We start from the raw sequence: 26380 nt of genomic DNA, 5'->3' as shown, positions 1-26380 counted from the left end.
TAAATAACAAAACTAATAACCGAGTGTACAGTCAGCATCAAAGTGGTCAAATTATGTATATCCTTAGTATATTCTACAGTACCTACATATGGTGCTACTTTCCGCACTAGTGCGAAAATTAACACATTACGTAACTATGTCGAAAATTTAAAGGGTCATATGTACTGTAAAATGTTGTACGATACATGTGCGAATAGGTAATTCGTAACTCGTGTCGATTTAAACACCCTTCGGACGTGGTTTAATGTATCGCGACTCATTTCGAATCTCCTATTTTCGCATTGTATCCTAATGTACTATTAAATTATCTTGCTTCAGTGTTGCACTAAGGACAAAGTAATAACACTATACTGATTTGCACTATTGAAAGATGAAATGACGAATGACCGAAGATAATGATGGTATTAAAATAGTTTGTTTTTTTTTGGCATATTGATAGTGAGTGGAGCGCACCATTCCTATCCAATCCCCTCATATTCATATTCATAATTCTTTATTGCAACCATGGTACAGTATAGATGTAAATTATAATATACTGTTTGCGCCACAAATAAAACCTTTAAATATATATAGTGAAGAATATATTCTGACCTCCTTCAACTTTTTGACGGCAAGGCAGAAAAATAAGTGTAACACATGTCAATAAAATTCTCTAATACGATCGGTCGATATCGCATGCAAATATAATTATAATATTTAAGAAAACCAAAAAGGGGATCCCCAAGTGCTGCCGCGTGTTGTTCCCAAGTGCCGCCGTGTGTAGACCAGTGGGCGCTCCACAAGGAGTCATTAGAACCAGTAAATATTACATGGTAAGTTTTTCCGCATCCCCATATTTTGGCCTGCGAACCGGAGACATATATAAAAATATTACATAATATCCTTGTTGCTCACTGAATTTAGGTACAAATTTAATTTGGATTTCCTTTCGGTTTCTTAATTTTTCAACAAATGTTTCCGTAATTTATTGTATTTCAAAGTACAGTCAGTCAAACAAATTTATTGTTATTGTCTGTTATTTTATTTACGCGTAGCGCGCGCGTGTTCCCACAATTATTCATCGCGCTACCTTATTCATTAATGCGTTACAAATATTTCGTATTTTGTAACTGTCATATTGTGTCATAATTTTCACGGAACATTTTTGCATGCTATATTCGGTATATAATTTCAATGTATTTTAAGTTACAAAATACATTTAACTAAACTGGAAGCTACGGGTAAATTATTCCTGAAAGCCTCAGTTTTTAATAAACTGTAATTAACCTTTTGCGAAGGTTACACTTGTATTAAGGTATTATACAAGCGGAACGTTCGTATTTTCTTCATTTTCTTTCGACTTGCATTAAGTTATTATACAAGTTGAACATAATTTATAATTGTTTGTGCAAATAATATAATTATTCATATTTTTCGTACTGTCATAGTAACAACTAGGTAAGGTAACCGTGGCAACGAGACTTAAGTTTGCGGAAGCAAAACGTGCTCAATGTTTCATGCGTTTACAAAATATGTATGACATGATTCCAAAGCTAAGCAGTGATAAGAAGGATTTCTCACAGTTCATCGCGCAAGCTCGATTGGTCGATCAACTGAGGAAAGAATTTATAGAGTTGATGGATGACGTCAATCTTCTGAACTTGGAGTTGGACCCGGAGTACATCGTCAACTACAACGCAATGAACGCGTTTGAAGATCTCTACTGCGTAATCAAATGTCAAATTACAAAAATTGATACACCTGCTCCCAGCCTTTCGACATCCAGGGATTTGAGATATTCTTGTAAGGACGACTCCATTAAAATCCCGCGGATTGACCTTCCTTCTTTCGATGGAGACATACAAAATTACCCATTCTTCTATGAAACATTTAAGCGTGTCATACATGAGAATAATAAACTTACGGATTCCGAGCGTGTTCATTACTTGTTTAGTCATTTGATAGGAAAAGCAAAGTCGATCTGTACGGGAGTTATACCTGCCGCAGAAAACTACAACACAGTTTGGGAAGCATTGATCGCGAAATATGATGATAAACGCGCATTGGCTACATCATATTTATTTAAACCAGCTGTTTTCGATGAAACCTGTCAACGTCAACGGTCCTTCGGCATCTAACTTAGAAAAAATAATTGATTCGTTTTCTGCTACTATTTCAGCAATAAGACAACTCAAGCTCGAAAACTTAAGTGATTTTATTTTCATTTACCTGGGTCTTAAGTTATTAGATTCAGATACCACAAAGAATTTCGCGATGTCTATTCGGAATTCTACTAATATGCCTACATATGATGAATTCATTTGTTTCGTTAGGGAACAAGTGAAGATTTTATATCGGACGTCGCAACGAACTCCAACTAAGGCTGAAAGCGGCTCCACTGCCAGCACTAGCAGCGTGCGAGCTCCCCTCCCTCGCACGCCCCAAGCGTATGTTAGCACGCAAGGGCATGACAACGAAAATCCATGTGCTATGTGCAAGAGTAATGATCACTCGCAACTATATAATTGTAATTCTTTCATGAAACTCACGCCTAACGAAAAATTTAATTTTGTTAAAGAATCTCACGCGTGCACTAATTGTCTAAACACGCATCATACTGCATCGAAATGTTCCTCAAAGAAAACGTGTCGTAAATGTAAAGGCAAACATCACACAACTTTACATTTTGAAAACTCAAAACCTGCCATGAATAGAAATGAGTCCAAGTCCTCATGTAAGGATGATAGTGAAGCTAGCACAAGTTCACCCGTAACGGACAACGGTGCCTCCATATGTACTCATTCGGCATCGGGACAGACTAAATCATCCTTGACGGAAATTCTCGCCACTGCTAAGGTGCTCGCTAGTGGGCGTAACGGCAAGGACAAGGTTTTGAGATGTCTGCTGGATCCAGGATCACAGAAACATTACGTTACATTGAAGTGTTGCAAGAATTTAGGTCTTTCTGTACACAGCAGCCCAATGACGTCAATAAATGGATTAGGTGGAACACCAATAACACAACCCATCCGAGGAACTGTCAACTTAACATTTAGGTCAAGATATGATCCTAAACATCAATATACTATCGAAGCGCTCGTTTTAGATGAGATCACGCCTGATTTACCGACTTGTCATATTGATCAATCTGCATCTGATCTGTTTGGTAATTTAAATCTAGCAGATGAATCTTGGGCGATTCCAGGTGAAATTGACGTACTTCTTGGTGTTAAGTTATTCACCAAATTGTTAATGTCAAATAAAATTGAGAAAGAACCTGGTTTGCCTGATGCTTTAGAAACAACACTGGGATACATCATACTAGGCGATGCTCCCGCAGTTAACGCTTCCTACTCAGCAGCTGAATATTTTACTTCGGTTGATGTAGGAAATTTAATGCAAAAATTCTGGGAAATTGAAGATTTGGATGGAGGAGTGATTCATAGTCCTGACGACAAACAAGCTGAAGATATCCCGTGACCCGTTGACCACGAACGCTGTAAAGAGTTCGAAACGTCGGGATGTATTATAAATTCAATATACGCGATATAATCCGTTTTCATAGTTTTATTTCATGAGTAACTATCGCGGTAACCGAAGACAATATTAAGCTGAAGATATATTTAAAAATACAATCAATCGTTTGGAAGACGGACGTTACGAAGTAGCACTTCCGTTTAAATTGGACCCAAGCAATTTAGGCGATTCTTACAAGACTGCTGAACGCAGATTTTTAGCACTTGAAAGAAAATTCCTCAAACAACCTGAATTAAAGCCAGCTTACGATGAAGTTATCCGTGAACATATTGATAAAAAATATTTATCTGAGGTTCCAAATGACAAGTCAAGTGATGCTTATCACATACCCCACCACGCAATTGTCAACATTGACAGAATAACTACAAAGGTTAGAATTGTGCTGGACGCTAGTGCACAGACCACAAGCGGTTTATCTTTAAATGACATACTTCACGCAGGACCAAGTCTTCAAGCTGACTTGTTCTGTATTCTCCTAAACTTACGATTATTTGCTATTGCTATCACGTCTGATGTACGTCAAATGTATCTGTGTATTGACGTACGGGGGGAGGATCGTCCTTATCAGCGTATACTTTATAGGTTTAGTCCTGAGGAAACTATAAGAGTGTTTCAGTATAATAGGGTAGCTTTCGGTCTACGTAGCAGTCCTTTTCTGGCACTGCGAACTGTCAAACAGTTAGTAGCTGATGAAGGTGATAAATACCCACTCGCAAAAGAAATCGCATCTCGTGATATATATATGGATGATGTAGCCAGTTCAGTTATTGATGAAGACCAAGCTGTACAAGCGACTAAACAACTGCTGGAAATGTTCTTGAAAGGTGGATTCCAACTAGCAAAGTGGTCATCAAATTCTACAGCTGTTCTAAAAGAAATACCGAAAGAGCTACATTTGTCCCAAAGTGTCACCTTCGACGATGATACAACGTTGAAGATTTTAGGTCTACGTTGGTATCCTGGTGAAGATGTATTCAAGTTCCAGGTTAGTCCTGACGATCGACCGTGTAGTAAAAGAAATATTCTTTCATCGGTAGCTAGACTATTCGATGTTCTGGGCCTGGTTGCCCCTGTAATCGTGTTCGCTAAGCTTCTAATAAAGGAGTTATGGCTTTTGAAAATGGATTGGGTTGAATTACCGCCTGATCATATTGTACGCCAATGGCAACAGTTCCAAAATGAACTACCGCTACTATCTAACATTAGCATTCCCAGACATATAGGTGTTATTGAAAACTGTTCATTGACTATAGTCGGTTTTTCGGATGCTAGTGAAAAGGCTTATGGTGGAGTGGTTTATGCCTACGTCACCTTTCCTAACGTTGACCGAGGTGTGATTAATTTAATTTGCGCTAAATCTAAAATAGCGCCCGTGAAAGTTGTAAGCTTAGCAAGACTGGGATTATGCGCAGCATTGCTATTGTCACAACTGATGAAAAGGGTGGTTGACACCTACTCAAGCAGATACAAAATCAAATCTGTGTTAGCCTTTTCCGATTCAACAGACTCTGTTGGATTCATTCGTCGCCTCATCGATGGCAAACTTTTGTGGCCAATCGTGTTACTAAGATCCAAGAGAACTTGTCAAGCGATCATTTTTATCATATCAAGGGAACAGAAAATCCAAGCGACTGCCTGTCTAGAGGCTTAACTCCAGGTCAACTGGCGAACCATTCTCTATGGCTATCAGGTCCTCCATGGATGAAACTGCCGAAAACTGAATGGCCGATTCAAGCGTTCGTACCAGACGAAGTCAACGTTCCTGAAGAAAAAACTGTTTCTTTAGTGACTTGCGACAATTCGAACGACAATATAGTTTATGATTTGTCGAAACGAATCTCGTCATGGATTAGATATGTACGCACAGTTGCTTATATCCTGAAATTTATGAAACGATTACCTGAAGGTCCTATTAGTGCTGATGACTTAACAGCAGCTGAACTGGAAATCGTACGAGCTCTACAAAGGGTTTATTTCAATCAACATATTTTAGACATGACCTTGAAAAAAGGGTTTACAAGGGCTTTGGCAAGCCTGAAGCCATTTATTGAAGATGGGATCCTTCGTGTCGGAGGACGTCTCAGTAATTCTAATGAAGATTACGATTATAAACATCCTTTGTTATTGCCACGTCGTGATCACATCATTAACCTACTAGTCGATTATTATCATCGACGCCATTTACATGCAGGACCTGAAACTCTTATATCTATTCTGCGTCATCGATTCTGGATCATAGCAGCTCGATGTATTATTCGTCATCGGATTCATTTATGCAATTTCTGCTTCCGGACCAAGCCAAAGGCTAACTGCCCAATGATGGCAGATTTACCAGCATGTAGGGTAAATCAAGTTGAGAAAGCCTTTATCCATACTGGTTGCGATTACGCTGGTCCTTTATATTGTACGCCTGTTCGACGAAGAGGAGTGAAGAGTCAAAAGGTTTATTTGTGCTTATTCACATGTCTCACAACACGAGCAATTCATTTAGAACTTGCAACCGACTTAAGTACAGCAAGTTTTATGTCAGCATTTAAGCGGTTTTTATCCAGACGTTATCCTGTAAAATATATGTACAGCGATAACGGAACCAACTTCCAAGGAGCCCATACGTATTTGCAAGAACTTCATAATTTCCTCGCGAATGAGTATCAAGACGCTTGGCAGAATGAACTGGCAGCCAACAAAATAATATGGCAATTTATTCCTCCTAGTGCTCCACATTTTGGAGGATGTTGGGAAAGTAACGTCAAATGCGTCAAATCACACTTGTTTCGTACTATAGGTAAACAAATCTTGTCATTTCAGGAATTAATGACAGTTTTGTGTGAAATTGATGCTTTATTAAATTCTAGGCCGCTGTCCGTGTTGATCTCTGATCCAGCTGAACCTTCCGCTTTGACACCAGCTCATTTTCTTAATGTTACTCCATTGAAATATCTTCCAGCTGCGTCTGTTGCGGAGGTTACATCTGATCATCTTTTGCAAAGATATCAATTATTAGATCGTTTAACTCAATCGTTTTGGAAGAGGTGGTGCGATGAGTATTTGCACACGCTGCAATCCAGACAAAAATGGAATACTACTTCTCAGCCTGTTAAGGAAGGAACAGTTGTAGTCATCCTTGAAGAGAATGTTATGCCTCTACATTGGCCATTAGGTCTTATAACTCAACTCTTTCCTGGCAAAGACGGTATTGCAAGAGTTGCTTTAGTTAAAACAAATTCAGGCACTCTTAAAAGACCTTTAGTCAAATTATGTCCATTGCCTTCTTAATAAAATACTTAATATATTTCTATTAGTAATTAGTTATTTTTCTTACATTATGTAGGCCTAATTTGTTAATGTCAATTTCGTTTTCTCTGAGCAATAAGGATGCTATTATGTAGTAATTGATTTGTTTAAATGTTCTTTGAAAGTTATTCCTTTCAAGGTCGGGGGAATGTTTGCGCCACAAATAAAACCTTTATAGTGAAGAATATATTCTGACCTCCTTGTCGGGGCTACAACTTTTTGACGGCAAGGCAGAAAAATAAGTGTAACACATGTCAATAAAATTCTCTAATACGATCGGTCGATATCGCATGCAAATATAATTATAATATTTAAGAAAACCAAAAAGGGGATCCCCAAGTGCTGCCGCGTGTTGTTCCCAAGTGCCGCCGTGTGTAGACCAGTGGGCGCTCCACAAGGAGTCATTAGAACCAGTAAATATTACATGGTAAGTTTTTCCGCATCCCCAATATACAATGTCTCACATGGATCCTGTAAGGGCACAGCATATCAATAGCTTACTCATAACATTTTATTATTATATTTTTTATTGTATTGTATGTAGCAAATTATTAATTTATCTAAAAAAATATCAGTTATAGCCCAGTCAGTAAAGGTAGTCACAGTCACAGTCACACCAAACTAACCCGGCAGCGATATTGATAGCACAGATTGTGCAAATGTTATTTTCAACCATCAAATTATGACGTTTACCATTACCATTACACTTGCGTAGTCTGTGCTATTAAAATATTTACAGACCGTTAGTAGGGTAAGGGTACTAAGTACTAACATTCAACTCAGGCGTAGGTTTTACTTTATAATAATACAACAAAACGTGAATCATTTTCTTTTAATTCTGCTTCGATTTGACCATCAATTTGTAGGGTTCTGTAATTAATTAGGAACCCTTATTGTCCATTCAATATGTACAATCAAATTATTGCCCACGGAATATTACAGTTTTGTTCAAATGAGAGCGAAGGGTGGCCCTGTCAAATTTCAATAATTTGGTCTCATGCTTCAGGCGAATATTGAAATAAACTTCAATTATGCTTTTCATAAGTAGATATCTGTGGCTGTCCAATGGGTCTTGATCTAGAATGTGTTGTTTCAAACTGTCGAATAAAACTTGATTATTTCGCAGAACATGCAGTACATTTTTCGCAAAAACAAAGTCGTCCATTTTTTTGCCTTTCATATTTTGTCTAAAATGATTTTCAGCGTTGTAGCAAAGTGTAATGACGTCATTAGATGGGTACGTCAAATAGCCATCACTCGTTGTAGAATAATCCCTTTTGACGATTAAACGTTTGGTAAGAATATCTGAGTCGGATTTATTGGATAATAAACTTTGCATACATGGGTCACAATTAATTTTTTTTTTGCTATTGTCTTTGCTACTTTGTCAGATATATAAGAAACAATCATCATAGTTATTTGAGATGTTGATGACGTATTATCTACAAGTACCCTTTCTTGATTCAAGTTATTGTCCAGGTTTTGGTCATCTTCAAGAGGGCTGTTTTCTTGGGATATTTCATTAAATATTTTATTATAATTTGAGGATCCGTTGATTCTTTCAATAGTTGGTACGGTACTAGTCGATAGTATCGCAATTTTATCCAATTCCAAGCAATTGCTACTTTCGCAAATTTTTATTTCAGTGCGGCAAAGCAACCTTTTATAAGCTGCAATGAAATTCTTTACAGTGGGATTGTTATTAAATCCCCCCTTAGATCGGATTGCCCCAAAAAATGTTTCCAGGTGGTCTTGCTATAATTTGTATGTTGGTAGGAATTTCAGATGAGATTTTTCTATATAAGTGACATAGAGCCATTTGAGTGATATAATATTGTTCACAAATCCCAAAAAGCCTAGACGTCTTTGCGTGTTTATCATCAGTATTTCGTCTTCATTCTTCAGAGAAAGGAGATAGTCATATAACTCGTCAAGTTTGTTGAACACATCTTCTTTGTTGCCAGAACATAAAGGTTTTTTTAATTTAATGTTGTTCAAATTTCCGGAATTGAAGATGTCGAAAATGTCGTTTACACAGTGAAGAAATTGCACTGTGGCGTCAGAGTTCTTAAAGTCAGGAATGTCGAGATCTTTGTCGCAAATATCTATGGCAACACCCACAGACCTGCTTAATAGCTGTGCAGCTAGCCTTACTTTCATTTTTTGTGTCCTGAAATCAATGTGCCGGGCTGACAATTTGTTGGCAAGGTGTAAACCTTCACGTTGTTGTAGAAGATGCAACTGTTCAATAAGTTTAAAATCAATTTTGCGTCCTAAGCTGTCGAAAAAGGATTGACAATCGGCAAAACAGTTCCTTATCAGTAGCTGGCCTCTGAATGGGTAGTAGAAACGGGTTCCGTATGTCTTTCCCTTTCCAGATGTCATCGATTACGCTTAATATAATCAGAAAGTATTTCTTATTGTAGTAGATAGTTACAGTAAGTGGGTAGAATACATATATATGAATGATTTATCCACAAAAACGCGGTATCCGTTATTAACGGATAACGATCCGAAGATTAGTAACGAGGAATTTAAAAAGTTCTGTCAGTTTAATGGAATAAAACATCTAACTTCTCCTATCTATCATCCTTGTAGCAACGGGCAATCCGAAATATATGTAAAATTGTGTAAAGTGCATACTACAAAAAAATTCAAATTCGACGATCATGGAAATAAACAAGCAATTAGCCAGGTACTTATTTGAATAGGTACCGTACTATGCCGCACTGCGCGGCCGGTGATTCACCGGCTAGATTGATGTTTGGTCGAGATTTAAGCAAAAACTTAATATACAAATTCTGGATGTTGGCACAAATGGGTGTAGATTGTTTGAGGCTGGAGATGATGTCTGGGTTCATTGTTACATATCTCAAAAACCTACTTGGCTATTAGGTAGGATTGTGAATAAGTTAGGTAATAGAATGTATACGGTATTTGTAAACAGTCTCGGCATATGTAAACGCCATGTTGATCAATTAAGACGTTATTATGCACCGATCAGTACCGATTTCGATTGTCCTGATTTGTCGTCACCAAATATTATTAACTCAGAGCCGCCTTGGTTAAGTATTGCTGAGCCAAACTCCGCAGAAGTGGAAGCGGTAATGCCTAACTCTTCAAATACACGCGAACGACATAATAAAAATGATGATTTTTTTGAATGCGAAGATGGCGCTATTGCCGATTCTATTATGTCGGGTGGGGACAAACAGCTGATCTCAGGCCCCGAGCAACATGAAAATGCGGAGGGGTTAACAGAAGCGCGACACTCACACTCCAACAGCGTTCCTACCGCTCGTACGGAGACTGCGGACTCCTTGCCATCAGCTGTTGTTACTAATAATGATAACGCGGCAATGTGTGAGTCTGGCGCTCGTCGCATTAACTTGCGCCCTATAGATAAGGTTGTAAATTATAAGTTTTAGTTTGTAAGTTTATGTTGTCCACGGTGTTTACCTAGTGATTATTTATTTGTTATCAGGTTCCCAGAATAAGCGTGGGAGGAGTGTCATGTATGCAAGTATGTAACTCAGTAATAAACCAGTTCTGAAGCAAGCCGGTCGTATCATTTTATCCCATTAGGATCGAAATAGCTCGTGATTCTGAGTAGAAATAATACAAAAATTATAAAAAATACAAACTTATTCAGTAGCATTTTTTTAAGAAACGCTCAAATACGTCCACGTAAAGCTGGCCGGACGAGATGCCCCGCACCACGAATAAGTAGTACCGAAGCATGGCGTTGTCGGGTAAACACTCGCGTGCCTCCGGAGCCTACGTTTATTTTTGATACTAGAAAAATTGACGTAGTTAAGGAAAATGTATGGAGTAATTGTACAGTGCCTCTACCGGTCACGTAAAGAACTAAAAATTTCAACTGGTACCATGAGTCACAAACGTTTTTACGTGTTAAGTTTTCGACACATGCCTAACTTCACACCTAAAACGCTCTCTTTCTAACTATATAACGAAAACTCAGCCAGAATTATTCTAGGTAAATACTTTACGCCGTTTACGCGAATAAACGTGACAGATGTCATCGAAAAATACGTGCGTTTTTGATGTGACATTTCTGTCAACTTGGAAACAACAATATTTAAACGAAATATTTTATATTCGGATGTTTGTTATCTACCGTTAAATCATGTTACAAATGTATTTCCGTTATTAAATTATCATTTAAATGCTTAGAATACATACATTATTTACCCTTAACTACCTACGTCCGATTTCTATAGCATAACCACCTACGAAAGGTCTGGTAGACCACTATTTGAAATGGGTCTAAAATATTTATAAGAATTATGTTAGAGGGACAATTAAATAATATTTATCTATCTATTGGTTGAAGGCATTTATTAACAAATACCGATAAAAATTAATCATTAACATATAGCTTGAACTTAACATATAACATTTTTCCTACTTTTAACAAAAAAATCATTGTAAATCCTTTGGGACAAGGGATCACAAAATATTATTTGCATGATATATTTTTTTATTAATAAATCTTAAAGAACAATAATCAGTCTAGCTAATCAGCTATAATCTTTATATAAAAACGTATTATTATTATAAAATTGCAAGCTATTCAAATAGCCATTTTTCGCGGCAGCCAATACACAGCCAATAAATACAATACTTACACATTTTATTCAATAATTATTCAGCTGAACTTTCCCATGTAGTCCAGGTTTTAGATACCTACATAGAATAGTAACTTTCACCCTCCCACCTCTAAAAAAGGGGGTGGAGTTCTGAATATATTACAAGTAAAACTAGGACACTTCTCGATGTCCTGATGAGCCTAGGGTTTACATAAAACGCTATACCGTAACCCCCCCTCCCCCACCCCCGCTTGCTATCCTAAAACTGCACCCCGTTATAAAGGGGGTGCAGTTCTAAATACTTATACAGAACTAGTGTACCCAGGGCACTTCTCGATGTCCTAGAGAGATAAAATATTTGGTATGAAGCCTATATGATTTCTATACAAAGATCATAAAAATTAAGAAATTTGTAACTTTTACCCTCCATCCCCTATTAGTGGAGTGCAGGCATAACAATTTTACAAAGAAAAAACATAAAATGCGTTAAAATATTAAAAACTACAAGCCCATAAAAATAAACGTAACCTCCAAGGTCTCAGAGACCAGCGAGATATAGTATATAACCACCTAGGCAAGGTCGCTGAGACCACCGACGACAGTCTTTTGCTCACCAAATTCACAAAGACACACGTCCGAAGCCATCGATCACATGGCCGGCACTGAGACGGCTGCAGGGAAAGGTACAGGGTCACAGAGGTCCGTGCAATGAACACGTGTTGAGTTATTCACTATTTTGTATTTGCAAAGGTCTGAGAGACCTTGCGTAGGTGGTTAAGGGTTTACTGATGCTTTGGTATCATTGTAGTTTTATCACGACTTGATCACGATTTACCTAAAACACACGAAAGAACAGAAGTATTTGGACAGTCAAACCACAGGCAAGTGCCCGTTTAGAAAATAATATTAAAATAAATAACTACACTGTGTAAAGTTCGGTCGAATTAAACGCCTTATAGTAAAACTTTTGCTCCTCCAAGAAAACAACCCCACAAATATAATGATGGAGTGTTATTGTAAGGCCTAATCCTATCAGATCAGACAACCTGCCATGTCTGCCATACATCGATGTCTTTATGATGTCTCGATACCTTTTCAAAATGCAAGGTAAATATACCAAATGATTAATGACTAATGTATAAAGTATGAATGTGTATAATGCTTAACGTAGGCAGCAGTAAATTTATACCTAAATAACCTATAAACTTAATTCTTTTTAGGAGTATAACAACAATGATAGTAGCTGGTGAAACTTGGAAACTTAAGTAACAGCTATGGAACTGTACATATCTATGTATGATCACAGCCAAATCATCTGATGTGGCCGAATGTGCAACATTCTGGACGTGACTTGGCCAGTAAACATCATTACACATTCAGAAATTATAAAAACAGGAAAATATCTGAAGAATATAGTGTTATACAGTGCTTTTAAAAAATAATAAGAACAAAAAATATGCCTTGGTAGTGAAAGTTACATGTATAGTTGATAAATCACCTAAACTTGAGTAATCTTTAGGTACTTTCACCGCTTCGAACTACATATCAATGCAATTTGTAAATAAAACAGGCCTCAGGCAACTGGAAATTCTAAAAGTTTTATATAGTCATAGAGGTAGATTATGCTAGGTATTCAACTTTGTGAAAACTTGCTAGAAAATGTACCTTCTATATAAATAATAATAAAATGTGGTGCTATTTTTTCTTTAATAGTTTTGTATCATATTTGGTAAGTATTTACAACTAACAGTATTAACTACATCTCATACTAACTTCATATACTTAAGTAAGACTGTATAGATGTGATATGTGATAATTTAGATTATCATAGTAGTACCATTTCTGTTTGCTTTTGTGTGTATCTAATCTGCTTTTAGCTTAAAGTCATATCATTAGACCCAGTTCACACTTATACACTTTCTGAAACAGAAAATCATGTGTAATCAAAAGTCAAAACAACACTATGGTTTAGCAAGAGTTGCATAGGCAGAAGGAATACCTTATTCTGTCTTTTAGTTATGGTAATATTATAACCCCAATCACATATGATGCTCATATATATGAGTGTTATTTTTAAGGTTCCGCACCCAAAGGGTAAAAACGGGACCTACCCTATTACTAAGACTGCTGTCCGTCTGTCTGTCTGTCACCAGGCTGTATCTCATGAACCGTGACAGCTAGACAGTAGAAATTTTCACTGATTATGTATTTCTGTTGCCGCTATAACAACAAATACTAAAAAGTACGGAACCCTTGGTGGGCAAGTCCGACTCGCACTTGTCCGGTTTTTTATTTATATTTGTGTCAATAGCCCCATTGAAAATTTAAACCTAATTATTCAAATTTAAATTTTAAACTCAAATTAAAATTGAGTTGGTACCCTATCTATCATAAAATTAATGAATAAATTAAATGTAAAACATAATGATTTGGTTTTATTATAACATGCTGCATTAATGCAGTGCAGAATCTTCAATATTTTATAGTTTTATGGTGTACACTTAGCATTTTCACTCTTCTTTTATACTAGCAATCAAATTAAAACTTTTTGGTCTTGTTCTCTTAAAATGTAATGATGTTATGTTCCATGTACATTTCTGTATTTAGTAGATATCCATTTTGATCTGTAATGAAAATATAACATTGTCAATCTTTATTGCACAAACATACAAAACAGACAAAAATCCGTCTTCTCTACCAGACCTCAGTAGTCAGTACTTTTTTGGACTTTTTGTCATAGTTTTAGGACTGAAATAATCATGTCAGGTGCACTTAGGTACTTTTATTTAGCCTTTCAAGTCAAGGTCAAGTTTTATTGCTCTATTCTGGCTTAATGAGTGAAATCATGTTAGTTTAATCAACATTAGGATCTATTGGATTTCCTACAGGCCTACACTTATTATTTTAGGGTTAAGAAATAAGACCGGCCAAGTGAAAACCGTACCATTGCGGAAAAAACAGCAAAAAAATCACGTTTGTTGTATGGGAGCCCCATTTAAATATTTATATTATTCTGTTTTTAGCATTTGTTGTTATAGCGGCAACAGAAATACATCATCTGTGAAAATTTCAACTGTCTAGCTATCACGGTTCATGAGATACAGCCTGGGGACAGACAGACGGACAGACGGACAGCGGAGTCTTAGTAATAGGGTCCCGTTTTTACCCTTTGGGTACGGAACCCTAAAAACTGTAAAAGTAAGTATGAAGTTTTAGGTAAGTAGGTATACCACATAATGTGAAAGTATAATTATGTAGACCTACCTACACATCATATCATGTGAATTGTGAATATTAGAAGAAGAAGCAGCATAGGTATTGATTACTAGATTGAGTAGAATAATAACCGAATGGGTTCAGATTTAATGTTCAATGCAATTAACACATTTTGAAATATCTGCTTGACATCAGGCTAGGACCGCTACTTCGATCATCTCTATGCCCACATCTTAGGATTTCTTATAAAAACAATATAATTAGGTAGGCAAAATATTTACTTACGTAGGTATATAAATACAAGTTAGATACTTACGGTTGTAAACTTCATATCATCTATCAGTTGGACGTAGTTACGCGAAAACGTTCCAACCCACAGCGACCCCATTTTGAGATAAACGCAATTTTGTGTTTTAGCGGTACACTTTTTCCCTGTAATTATTTCAGGCAAATAGTATAGGTTTTACTGTGGAATGCCAATCTGGTTATGGGATGATATGCATATTTTTTGTAAATACATAATACAAGGGGCATATAAATAGGTAAAACGATATTGAAACGTTTTTGCTAAATTTAATTTTGTATGAACCTTGTTAAATAGCAATTATGCATAAACGTTCCAAAACGAATTTAAGTGTATTATTCTATAAATATATATCTAAAATAAATTTAATATGTAAAATAATAAATAACAATGAGGAACATACAAAAACAACAAAAAAAAATTGAAAATGTATTACAAAAAAAATAGGATGTGATCTTTTGAGCTTAGAACCTATGCCAAAAATTTGCTGATATGGTTCCAAAAGTTATCAAAAACTTATATTAAACATTCAATCATCATCGTATTCTATGATCTCGAAGTCCGGAACTCCACCAAACCCATCAACATCATCAGTAGCTTCTCCAGAACTTTGAAGCGTTCTATAAAATTAAAGGCAATTCTCAGGTATGTAGTGGTACATGGATTGTAAGTCCACTAATTTCGCTGGAGCAATCGGTTTGCCATTAGGCCACAATAAACAAAAATCAGATTCTTTTATGTATTGCAGTTCTCGCTTTATTCTTTTATCAATTTTCAACTCATTGGTCGACAACGAAGGTGTCGCAAAAGGCACGGTTGGCTGTGCATAGAGGGGTGGTGGGACCTACACTTATGTATGGTAGCGAAAGTTGGGTATGGCAGAAGAGGCATCAGAGCCAAGTGAATGCAGTGGAAATGAGAGCGTTGAGAAGTGTGTGTGGTGTGAGATTACAAGATAGAATTAGGAACAGTGTGATAAGGGAAAAGTGTGGACTGAGCGAAGATGTAGTGACAAAAATTGAGAAAGGTATGTTGAGATGGTTTGGACTCGTGGAAAGAATGAGTGAAAGAAGGCTAACAAAGAGAGTGTATAAGGGAGAGGTAGAAACGGGAGTTGGAAGGGGCAGACCTCGCCGGACTTTCTCTGATCAGATCGGGGAAATCCTGAAGAAAGGCCAGGTCAAGAGCACCCTAAACCGGCGAGCGTGTATAAGGAATGTTATGAAAGTGAAGGAAGCGAAAGAGGTATGTCAGGATCGTAGCAAGTGGAAATCCGTGGTCTCTGCCTACCCCTCCGGGAAATAGGCGTGATTATATGTATGTATGTATGTATTTATGTATGAAATCGTCTTCCATCGTAGACCGCATAAAAATAGAAAACATTTTATCTTTATCCAACTTAATTTCTTTTGTATGTAGCCAACTAACTTTAGATGAGTCTGTAAACTTCTTCCTATTGATAATCTTCTTTTCCAGTTTAATTGAACTAAAAAAATCAGTCTTTGTCATTTTGTAAACTTGAAGAGGTTTAACTTTTTTACAGGTTTTAATAATATTGATGTTATGAAGAAGCTACTGATGATTTTGATGGGTTTGGTGGAGTTCCGGACTTCGAGATCATAGAATACGATGATGATTGAATGTTTAATATAAGTTTTTGATAACTTTTGGAACCATATCAGCTTATTTTTGGCATAGGTTCTAAGCTCAAAAGATCACGTCCTATTTTTTTTGTAATACATTTTCATTTTTTTTTTGTTGTTTTTGTATGTTCCTCATTGTTATTTATTATTTTACATATTAAATTTATTTTAGATATATTTATAAAATAATACACTTAAATTCGTTTTATGCATAATTGCTATTTAACAAGGTTCATACAAAATTAAATTTAGCAAAAACGTTTCAATATCGTTTTACCTATTTATATGCCCCTTGTATTATGTATTTACAAAAAATATGAATATAATTCAATAACCAGTTTGGCATTCCACAGTAAAACCAATAGTATTTGCCTGAAATAATTACAGGGAAAAAGTGTACCACTAAAACACAAAATTGCGTTTATCTCAAAATGGGGTCGCTATGGGTTGGAACGTTCGCGTAACTACGTCCAATTTAACAAAAGAAGACAACACGTCTTACTTTGTCGGCATTTGTTTTCACACTACGATGACAAGTAGGTCCGCGGCGGCGTTTCGTTTCACATGTGCGTTTCGTTGGTGCTGTCATTTTACGGGAGCAAAGAGTAATAATGTTGCCACCTTTATTGTAAATAGTCCATTGATTCTTTTGACTAAATACATAAACTTAAATATACCATAGTTATTTATTTTGGTAAAAAATATTTTTTTCTCTCGAACATATTTAATAGCAAAAATGGATAAAGTATATGTGGATCGTTTATAGCAAAAAATTAGAAAATAATATATTATAATAAAACGTTCCAATTTATTTAGAACAGTCTTGGCAGCTTAAAAAAACAGTATGGATTAATCTAAAAGGTTTCAAATTACATGGAACATTTTTGCAGGAATAAAAAATGTATAAAGATTTTGCAAAAACGTTTCAACTCACATGGATCATTTAAGAAACAATTAAATGTGCGTTTTAAGAATTTAGTATAATGTTCCAAGACAAGTGGAACATTATAACGATATGTTATTCTATTAAGAGTTTTTAACAATATGTTTCAGTATGCATGTAATGTTTTTACTTTATTTTGAGTACACGTCCTTGGCATAATGGTGGGTTGGAACATTTGGGTCAAACTTTATTGATGAAACTAACCGAAAAATACTAGCATCTTTGTGTGCACATGATGTAATATGTCAAAAATAGTACCCTGGTTATGGTAACTCATTTTCGAGTGACTTGTGGGTTGGAACGTTTTCGCGTAACTACGTCCAGTTGATGTAGGAGTTAAATAGGTAGGTACTTTTCTCCAAATGTTACCCCCATACCAATCCCATACTAGTACTTTGCGTATTTTCGCCTCCGTTGGTAGGTACATGAAGAACACTGTAGATTCTACTTTGTGAGTACACTTTAGTACAAAATAATAATGCCTGGCCACCATGATAGGTACCAAGCTGTTGTGTGTAGTGTTGCTGTTAGGCTTGGCTTGGTCGGGTTTAGTTAGATGGATCAAACCGAAGTGCCATGCGATTACCCCGCGTAGAGTTAAACAAATGTAGAACTTACTACTACAAATATGTAAGTAATCTTTCTGATGTGTTTCTCACATGATCCGTATTTGACCTGCGGCAGCGAGGAAAAAGTAGCCTATATTTGCCATTCATTTAACAGCATCGTTTGCAGTGGAGTGAAGTTAGGCACATAAGTACGTAAACAAACGTAAATATGTGACGTACGGCGCGTTTATTCACTTAAAGTAAGTGAAATTTACTCTGGCAGCGGATGGTAGAGGTACAGAACTACATTTCAGATGCGCGAAATGCGTCAGTCGTCTGTGATTGTCAAGTATCTAAGAAAGTAAAAAACTGGCGAAGTATGAGTGGGACTCATGTTCCAAGGGTTCCGTAATCACACTTTTTTTTATAAAACTTATGTTTTCGTATGATATACTCACGCTTGAACGCTAATTGATGCATGCGAAATGAAGCGACTCAAGTCCTACTAAAGTTGACGTTCGGATTCAGACTGCACCAGCATTACTGCTGCAGTATTGCAGCGCGGCATTAGTGCCTACTGCATTACTGCAGCAAATGTCAAAATTCCGGCAGCAACATAAGTTTTGACAATTTATTAAGTAGTAAATTTATATTAAATTTGACGTTTCCTGTAGTAATACTGCTGACTGCATTTTAGCCGCATATTTCAAAATCGATGTCGCCGCCCAGATTATTGACATTTGTGGCAGAAAATGCAAGTAATGTAATTTGATTAAAAAAAATGTGAAAATCATACCATTTAATTTCATCGTAAATTTCATTTTATTAACGTATTGAAAGAAGATTTTATCGTTGTAAAGTATCTACACATTTGTATGTGATAGCGGTTTCAACGACAAAAGATCCGTTATCGATCTAGGGACCAAACGACGCAATGAATCTTTACTGATAAACTTTTAATCTGACAGTTTTACTTGTAACTGGTGTGCGTTTATCCATCCTTAACGTTTTTTTTTCTTTTTATTTAGTTCAATCAGTTAAGGGTACGTATTAAATCTAAGCATACCTAACCTAAGTAAGTATAGTCTGCAGTGGTAGAAAGTAAACATTTCAAGCCCATGAATTACATTACAAACATAACACACAAAAAGTGTTGTGCGTTGTTACTTAAGTGATTTTAACTTTTCCCCTTTTTCAATTTACGTCAGATCTCAAATCATACATATGTAGATGTGCTGGGCCAATTAAATTAGATCCAAAAAAGCGTTTTGAGGAATTAATTCCCACCCAGCAGGAAATCGTTTTAATAAGGCCTTTGTTTTTGTTACCATCTTGTCGGCATGATTTATTTATACATTCATTGCAGCTTTCTAGCACTAACAATAACGAAGCAAAGCCGCGGATAGACAGACGGACATGGCAAAACTATAAGGTTTCCTAGTTGACTTAAGAACCCGAATAACGTCGTTTGATGCAAGATTATGCGAGCTGCAAAGTCACATGGATACATTATGAATGGATTCATTTATAAAGTGGTTATGCAATTTTGCGGCTGGGTGCACTTGTCTTTAACTTGACCTTAACGGTTCTCGTACAAAAAAAAACATGTTTTACGCATTTTCATCAAAATATTTTTTTATTTAGGTACCTATTTTTTTCAATCAGCATTTAAACGGATCGTCCGCAGTTTGTTATAACTAGTATAATCTTGGGATAATTAAATTAAAAGAAATAATTATGACTCCTGTGGATGAAATAAAGGCCAACACTGAAGGAATCAGATCAAATTAGGTTTCTGACAAGTTCTAGATTTTATCATAAATTTTCGTTTGAGTTTGTCGTGTCCGGCTGTTTATTATCTTTGGCAGGTCGTTAATGTAAATCAAAAATAGAATACAACCCAGGACACTACCCTGCGGAATGGAACATGTAATTTGTTTAGTTTCTGAATATATTTTCTCAACGGTTTTCCTTTTTTTATCATAATGTTCTGATTCAACTAATTGGATTCTATTCTTCAGATAGGACTTGAACCAGTTGAGCGCAACGTCTGAAAAAAAATTTGAAATCAGGTCTTCAACTGTTGTTACTGTAGTACACAGAACGGCAGGGACAGATCCCGATCATGCCGTCTTTTTCGGGGTAATCGTTACCCAGTTTCAGCAAAAGGTCCGAAAATTGCCCAGCGGAAACATTACATCCAAGGTGCTCTTATATTTTTTGTTAATTTTAAAATTTTGACTGAGCGCCACAATGATGATCTTTTAAGACACGCTTTTATCTCATCGGCACGTGTTCCCCTTGGAACTACTGGTAGAGTTTGAAAGTCTTCTGCCAGCAATACAGTCAAACCACCCATCAAACTTTGGTTGCTGCGAACGTCTTGCAGAGTCCTATTCAAAGCTTCTATAGCTTTTTATGGGCCATAGTACTTTCATCCCAGACAATAATTTTAGCTTTTCTCATTACTTCTGCAAATTTTCTTTGTTTTGAAATATTACATAATGGAGTTTCTACAATTGTTAGGTTAAGGTTAGGGCGGTCCGACCGCCTTGCAAAAGTGTTGCGGCAATTCTCGACGAAGGTTTTGTCAGTTCACCCTGGAAATTTGGCCCTCACTTTCATTCGCACTTCTTACTATTTGTTCGTACACTGACTTTTGTTCATCTGTTAATGAATCATAGTTATTCCTGACTAACTCTTCTAAAGATATCACATCATAGCTAGTTTCTTTAACTAATTTTCTATTTTCTAATGCTAGAGACCTGCTTGGTTGTGGTAAGTCGTACTCTTTTAGGGAAAGCCCGCCTAACCCCAAAGATGCTTCTTCAATTTCTATCAGACATGTGTTGAACATTTCATCAGTTAAATGGTATATGTCACCTTCTACCTGTATTTCGATGTCGTTTGAAATCTTCTGAAAGATGTTCTTCAAATGTATCCCACAGGCTTAACGGATCAGACACTTGACAAAACACTAACATCATAGTAAGTAAAAATTGACACAGATTGACACAATGCGGCCACACTCATTGCTGCATGTCAGTGTTCATCGTTTTCAAGCAAGCCTAAAGCCTTGCAAGCAGACTGAAAAGTGGAGTGTACTACATCATTTATTGTTTTTAAAGCTTCAAATGACGTGGGGCCTCGAATTTCATGGAGTAGCATTCACATTCATAGTATACACTCTGCCCAGAGCATGATTGTTCTTTTTTAACGCCAGGCCATCCATCTACGTCCACTCCGCGTTTCCTCCTTTCCAATCGTCAATTGGTCCAAACATAATATGCTTATCTTATCTTATCTTATGGTTTTCGGGGGCCCTTGCGGATACACTTTGACCCATAGGGATCTTTTGTGGGATCCGTCCGCTAATCAAGAGCTTTTCCCACCATCTCCATATGCCGGATGATAGAGCTCATGGGTAGCGTTTTGAATTCCTTTGGTTCCAGATAGCTTGTTCCAAAGTACCAAACATAATATGCTGGTACTTGGTAATATAGCAGGGTTTTTGCAAAATCATCTGTACGACACAACTCAAAGAAGGCAAGAAGTGTCGTTTTTGGTGGGTTTGTAAGTTTGTCTGCTAGGTTTTGCTGATTAAAATATACTCTTTGGCCATTTTCCAGGTGAACCGCAAGATGAAACACGGTGGGGAAGCGTACATGAATCGGAAATCCAAGAATTTGCCAAACCGCCTCTGAACTGCTTATGTACCTCTCCCTTTCATAAATCTTTACTTCATCTTTACTTCAGCTGTCTTGTTTCCTACACTCATGGACAAATTTAAAGGAACGCAAAAAAAGTTAAATTACTTATTTTAAAATTACTTTAGGTGATATTATCCAGTAATTAAATCTTTTTTTGCGTTACTCTAAATTTGTCCACGAGTATGAGAAAACGTCGTGGTGGTAGACAATCAGCACTTACAGAAAAACGTGAATAGAACATCTAAATTTTTGGCTTTCTGATAGAAAGAAAAAAAATCTTTTAGTTTCCTAGGTATACAAGTATTTAGCTACTTACTGGGTTTCGTCATTACTTACAATACTACATATGGTTGGTGGCATAATAATTTGACTATGGGGGAAACCTAACCACTGATGACAATCTTAATTTTATGGCCTTCGAGAAATTGCAACAATTTTTTACCCGTTGCCTCCAAATTCGGAGCAAACCACTCAATTAAAAATCCAATTAAATTTTTTTTTATTTAGTTTTATTCAGTCTATCCGTCCAACTTAGATGATATATAAAAATGCTCCTGCTTAAAAACTCATATTTATTTACCATCAAAGAAAACCTGACTCGGTTCATCTCAGTTCATGGTCGTGTGTTTCGTGCGTGTGCACGAGCAAATATTATGACAAAACAAACTGGATGCCGGCATCTGGCGTTTTGTTAATATAAAATTACTTAAGGACTGGTGGCGCACCCATTGTCCCAGAATTCAGTGTGGGTGAAGGGATAACTAAGGGGTGATTTGACCCAATTAGACAATTCTCTCATTACAAGGATGATGCTAGCAGCGGGTGGGCCGGGACTCCAGACGTGTTTTCTGTTAGTGTAAAAGTGCGTGATAGGCATCCAGTCTCACTTGCATACTTATTATTATATTACATTTCATGCGCGTTGCATAAACAATAAACATTGTGCCACTATGTTACTATGGCCTAAATAAAGTTAAAAATATTAATACAATTGCAAATATTGTAATTTTTATTGTTTTCTAAAATGTAGTCTGCTTGAGTTACGTAGGAACCTATTTAAGGTATTACATATCTATTAGCACAATCGTTCTAGGATAAATCTCGAAATCTCTAGAGCAGTCCTGAAATTAGGTATGTATGCTTTAAAGACTCCTTTTTCATGTCCAGACCGTTTGACGATTTGGGACCTCGAGCAACCGCCGTCATATTGGGAAATGTGTATCATCCAAAGTTTATTAAATTCAACTCAAAAAGTCTACAGTATAATATAAATACATATTGAGCAAGTATTTTTTGAAGACTGGTCTGGCCTAGTGGGTAATGACCCTGCCTGTGAAGCCGATGGTCCTGGGTTCGAATGCCGGTAAGGGCATTTATTTGTGTGATGACCACAGATATTTGTTACTAAGTCTTGGGTGTTTTCTATTAGGAACAATGTAGGACATTTTTTGTGTAGAATTTAATGTTGCCCTAGACCAGGCCCTGGACTCAGTAGAGCGCCGGGCTCATAGACTCTTTGGCGATTATCCATCGGTCAAGTCAAGGATACAGAGCCTTGAGCATCGCCGTCGAGTCGCTTGCCTATCGGTGTTCTATCGGATACATTTCGGGGAGTGCGCACAGGAACTGCACGACCTGATCCCACCTTCCCCTTTCCATCATCGGACATCCAGGCGCGGGGAGCGTATGCACCCGTTCGTGGTCCACATTCCATTCGTTCGGACGAAATGTTTTGCCTCCTCCTTTTTGGTACGGACGGCTAAGGAATGGAATGCGCTCCCGCCATCTGTATTCCCTGATCAATATGACCTCGGTCTCTTTAAAACAAGAGTGAATAGGCTGTTACTGAACCGGTGAGCTCCATCTTAGGCCCTGTCTTCACTTTCCATCAGGTGTGACTAGGGCCAATCGCCGATCAGTTTATAATAAAAAATAAATAAAAAAAAACCATAGTCTCATAGAGTACATAGATTCAGAGTAAAAGGCATTTCTCTACGACAATTTTTTTTCCTATAACACAAATTTGAGTCAGAAAATGATAGTCAAAGTCCGATAGTCGTACCTACTTCACTTGCACAACGCTCCTAACAAAACGATAAGTGAATCTGACGTTGTCATCCAACTGAGAACCCATCTTAGTATGGAAAACAAGAAAATGGAGATTTTGTAGGTGAAATATTGCATTTATGTATATTGTTGCTATACTTACAATCTTATTTTTAATAAAATGTAAGGAAATATATATATATATATATATATATATATATTTAATAAAATAATTTGATTTGTTCCCAAACTTGTTCAAAATGTAAGGAATCGAATGGTAGGTACCATTACTTTTACCTTTTTGAAAAAAAAAAACTAAAAATTTGAAACTCAAGTCCTGTATTGAAGGTTCCATTTTTCGGTTTTGTGCATCTTAACGACATGACTACTTAAAAAAACGAATGCTGATTTTTGCTATAAGTTTAGGTAATTCAGTCAAATTTTTCGATGTCTTGATATCACATTGACACCACACAGAAGTAAAAACATATAAACTTTAAACGATATTTTAAGTCCCGAGACAAGACATCATAATATGAATCACATTGACACCACACCGAAGTAAAAACATATAAACTTTAAACGATATTTTAAGTCCCGAGACAAGACATAAGAAATATTTTATCTCAAAAATCATAATATGAAGGTGTGAAATTTGGTGTGAGGGGGATTTAGATTCTTCACCGCAGTTGAATTCCTGAGGTTATTACTGTTTAAGTTTAGGTTTGAAGTCGTGTTTGGTATCACTTTCAACTAAATAAAACATGTAGACCGGGAGGCACTCTCTGGTCGCATAACAACTTTTGTCATACCTATTTTTAATTGTCATAATCATAACACTTTGTTCATGAAATTGTAGGTCATAAAAATCTTTAGTCAGAATTATTCTTGAGTATAACTGGGTTTTTGTCATAAATGAGATGTCATAATTTTAATAGTCATTAATTTAATTCGCATAAAATTTTAAGTCATCAGTTTGATATCCATACATAATTGTTTTTCGTTCGAAGTATTGCAGTGCATAGTATGAATATAGGCATAAAAAATTAAGTCATATATTTTGTGGTCATAATATGTTTTTTTTTTTCATAAATGTTACAAACATGAATAATAAAAATAAATATGTATGGTTGTGAGGAACCCATGAAGCAAATATTACTTTAGTCATAATCATAACTACACAAAGACCGTATAAAAGAGGACATCGGAAGAGGGGAGCCCCCTCCAGTAGAAGTAACAATTTTATAAAATAAACTAATCATAGATATAGATTTACTTAAATAGTAAGTAGGTTAGGTTCGTTAGGTTCCTTTAGATGTCCGAAGGACAAACTACGCAGAAATAGGAGCCCCGGTTAGGGAAAAGGTTATGGAGGAAGGTGTATATACGGCTATCAATAACTAAGTATGCCTTAAACCATTATGATTATAAATTATTATGCTTTAAAACGTTATACGTAAAAACATTGTAAGTATCGATAAATATGCTTTTAGCTGGTATGACATTTGATTCATTATAATTAAAACCTATATGCACAAAAAATATATGACAACTGCTGGGTATGTCATGTGTCGTGGGAGGAGCTTGCAACTCGGAGATCGGACTGGCGAGCTGCTGTCAATACGGGTCTTGATAACTTTGAATTTTGAATGCACCCGGCTTGAAGATCTTGACGCCAAACGGCAGCTCCGAAAAACTCGGCCCAAGCCCTCCTACAACTACACCTACAACTCATCTGGACAGCTCTACTGTGCTTCGTGCTGTCGGACTTTCAAAAACATTTTTTTTTTATACCACGTCGGTGGCAATCAAGCATACGGCCCGCCTGATGGTAAGCAGTTACCGTAGCCTATGGACGCCTGCAACACCGGAGATATTACACGCGCGTTGCCGACCCTAACACTCCTCTCCCTCGTTGAGCTCTGGCAACCTTACTTACCGGCAGGAACACAACACTATGAGTAGGGTCGTGTTATTTGGCTGCGGTTTTCTGTAAGGTGGAGGTACTTCCCCAGTTGGGCTCTGCTCTAGATCTGGAATGACATCCGCTGTCCTGTGTCCTACCACACAAAGCGAGATGTCATTCACAGTGCCCATACCTCTCTTTTGGACGTAGTTTAAGGACATACCCGGGTTCAATTTGGTTTTGCAAGTCACGCTCGCGCTCATGCGCGTAATAGTTAATAAAAACCCTTTTAGAAAAAATAATATACAAATAAAACGCTTGTCGGGATGTCGCTGTCGACGGATACGTCTGGGGGGACATCATCATGTCATCAAATATTATGGCTAAAAATGTATGACACAATATATATTGACTTTTCATTTGTATGCACAATGATGATTATGACACAAGTTGTTATGTGTGTATCAAGGATAACAATCCAATATGGACCCATGGGCATAAACATATTGATGTTTATGTCCATAAACCATAATTTTTGTTAAGTATAACGTTTTATAGTTCTAAATTTAAAAATATATTATATTAAGAAGTATAATCACAAAAGTTATAAAATTGATGAGTATAACATTCAAAGGTCTATCAAT

General features: G+C 36.6%; 1 protein-coding gene and 1 long non-coding RNA gene across 2 annotated transcripts in view; both read right to left on the bottom strand.

Annotated features, from left to right (window-relative positions):
* Positions 1-26380, bottom strand: part of LOC134753818 (neuroligin-4, Y-linked-like) — a 105590-nt gene that overhangs the window by 71685 nt on the left and 7525 nt on the right. The window lies entirely within an intron of this gene.
* On the bottom strand, positions 25203-26197 carry LOC134755045 (uncharacterized). Its single transcript, XR_010129005.1, has 2 exons — positions 26095-26197; positions 25203-25385 (listed from the first exon to the last, which is right to left on the bottom strand). It is a non-coding gene; the product is annotated as an uncharacterized LOC134755045 (long non-coding RNA).

This window comes from Cydia strobilella, chromosome Z (assembly GCF_947568885.1).
Source record: "Cydia strobilella chromosome Z, ilCydStro3.1, whole genome shotgun sequence".
NCBI lineage: Eukaryota > Metazoa > Arthropoda > Insecta > Lepidoptera > Tortricidae > Cydia > Cydia strobilella.
The sequence above is the reverse complement of the archived record's forward strand: the minus strand, read 5'-3'. Positions and strand labels throughout refer to the sequence as shown.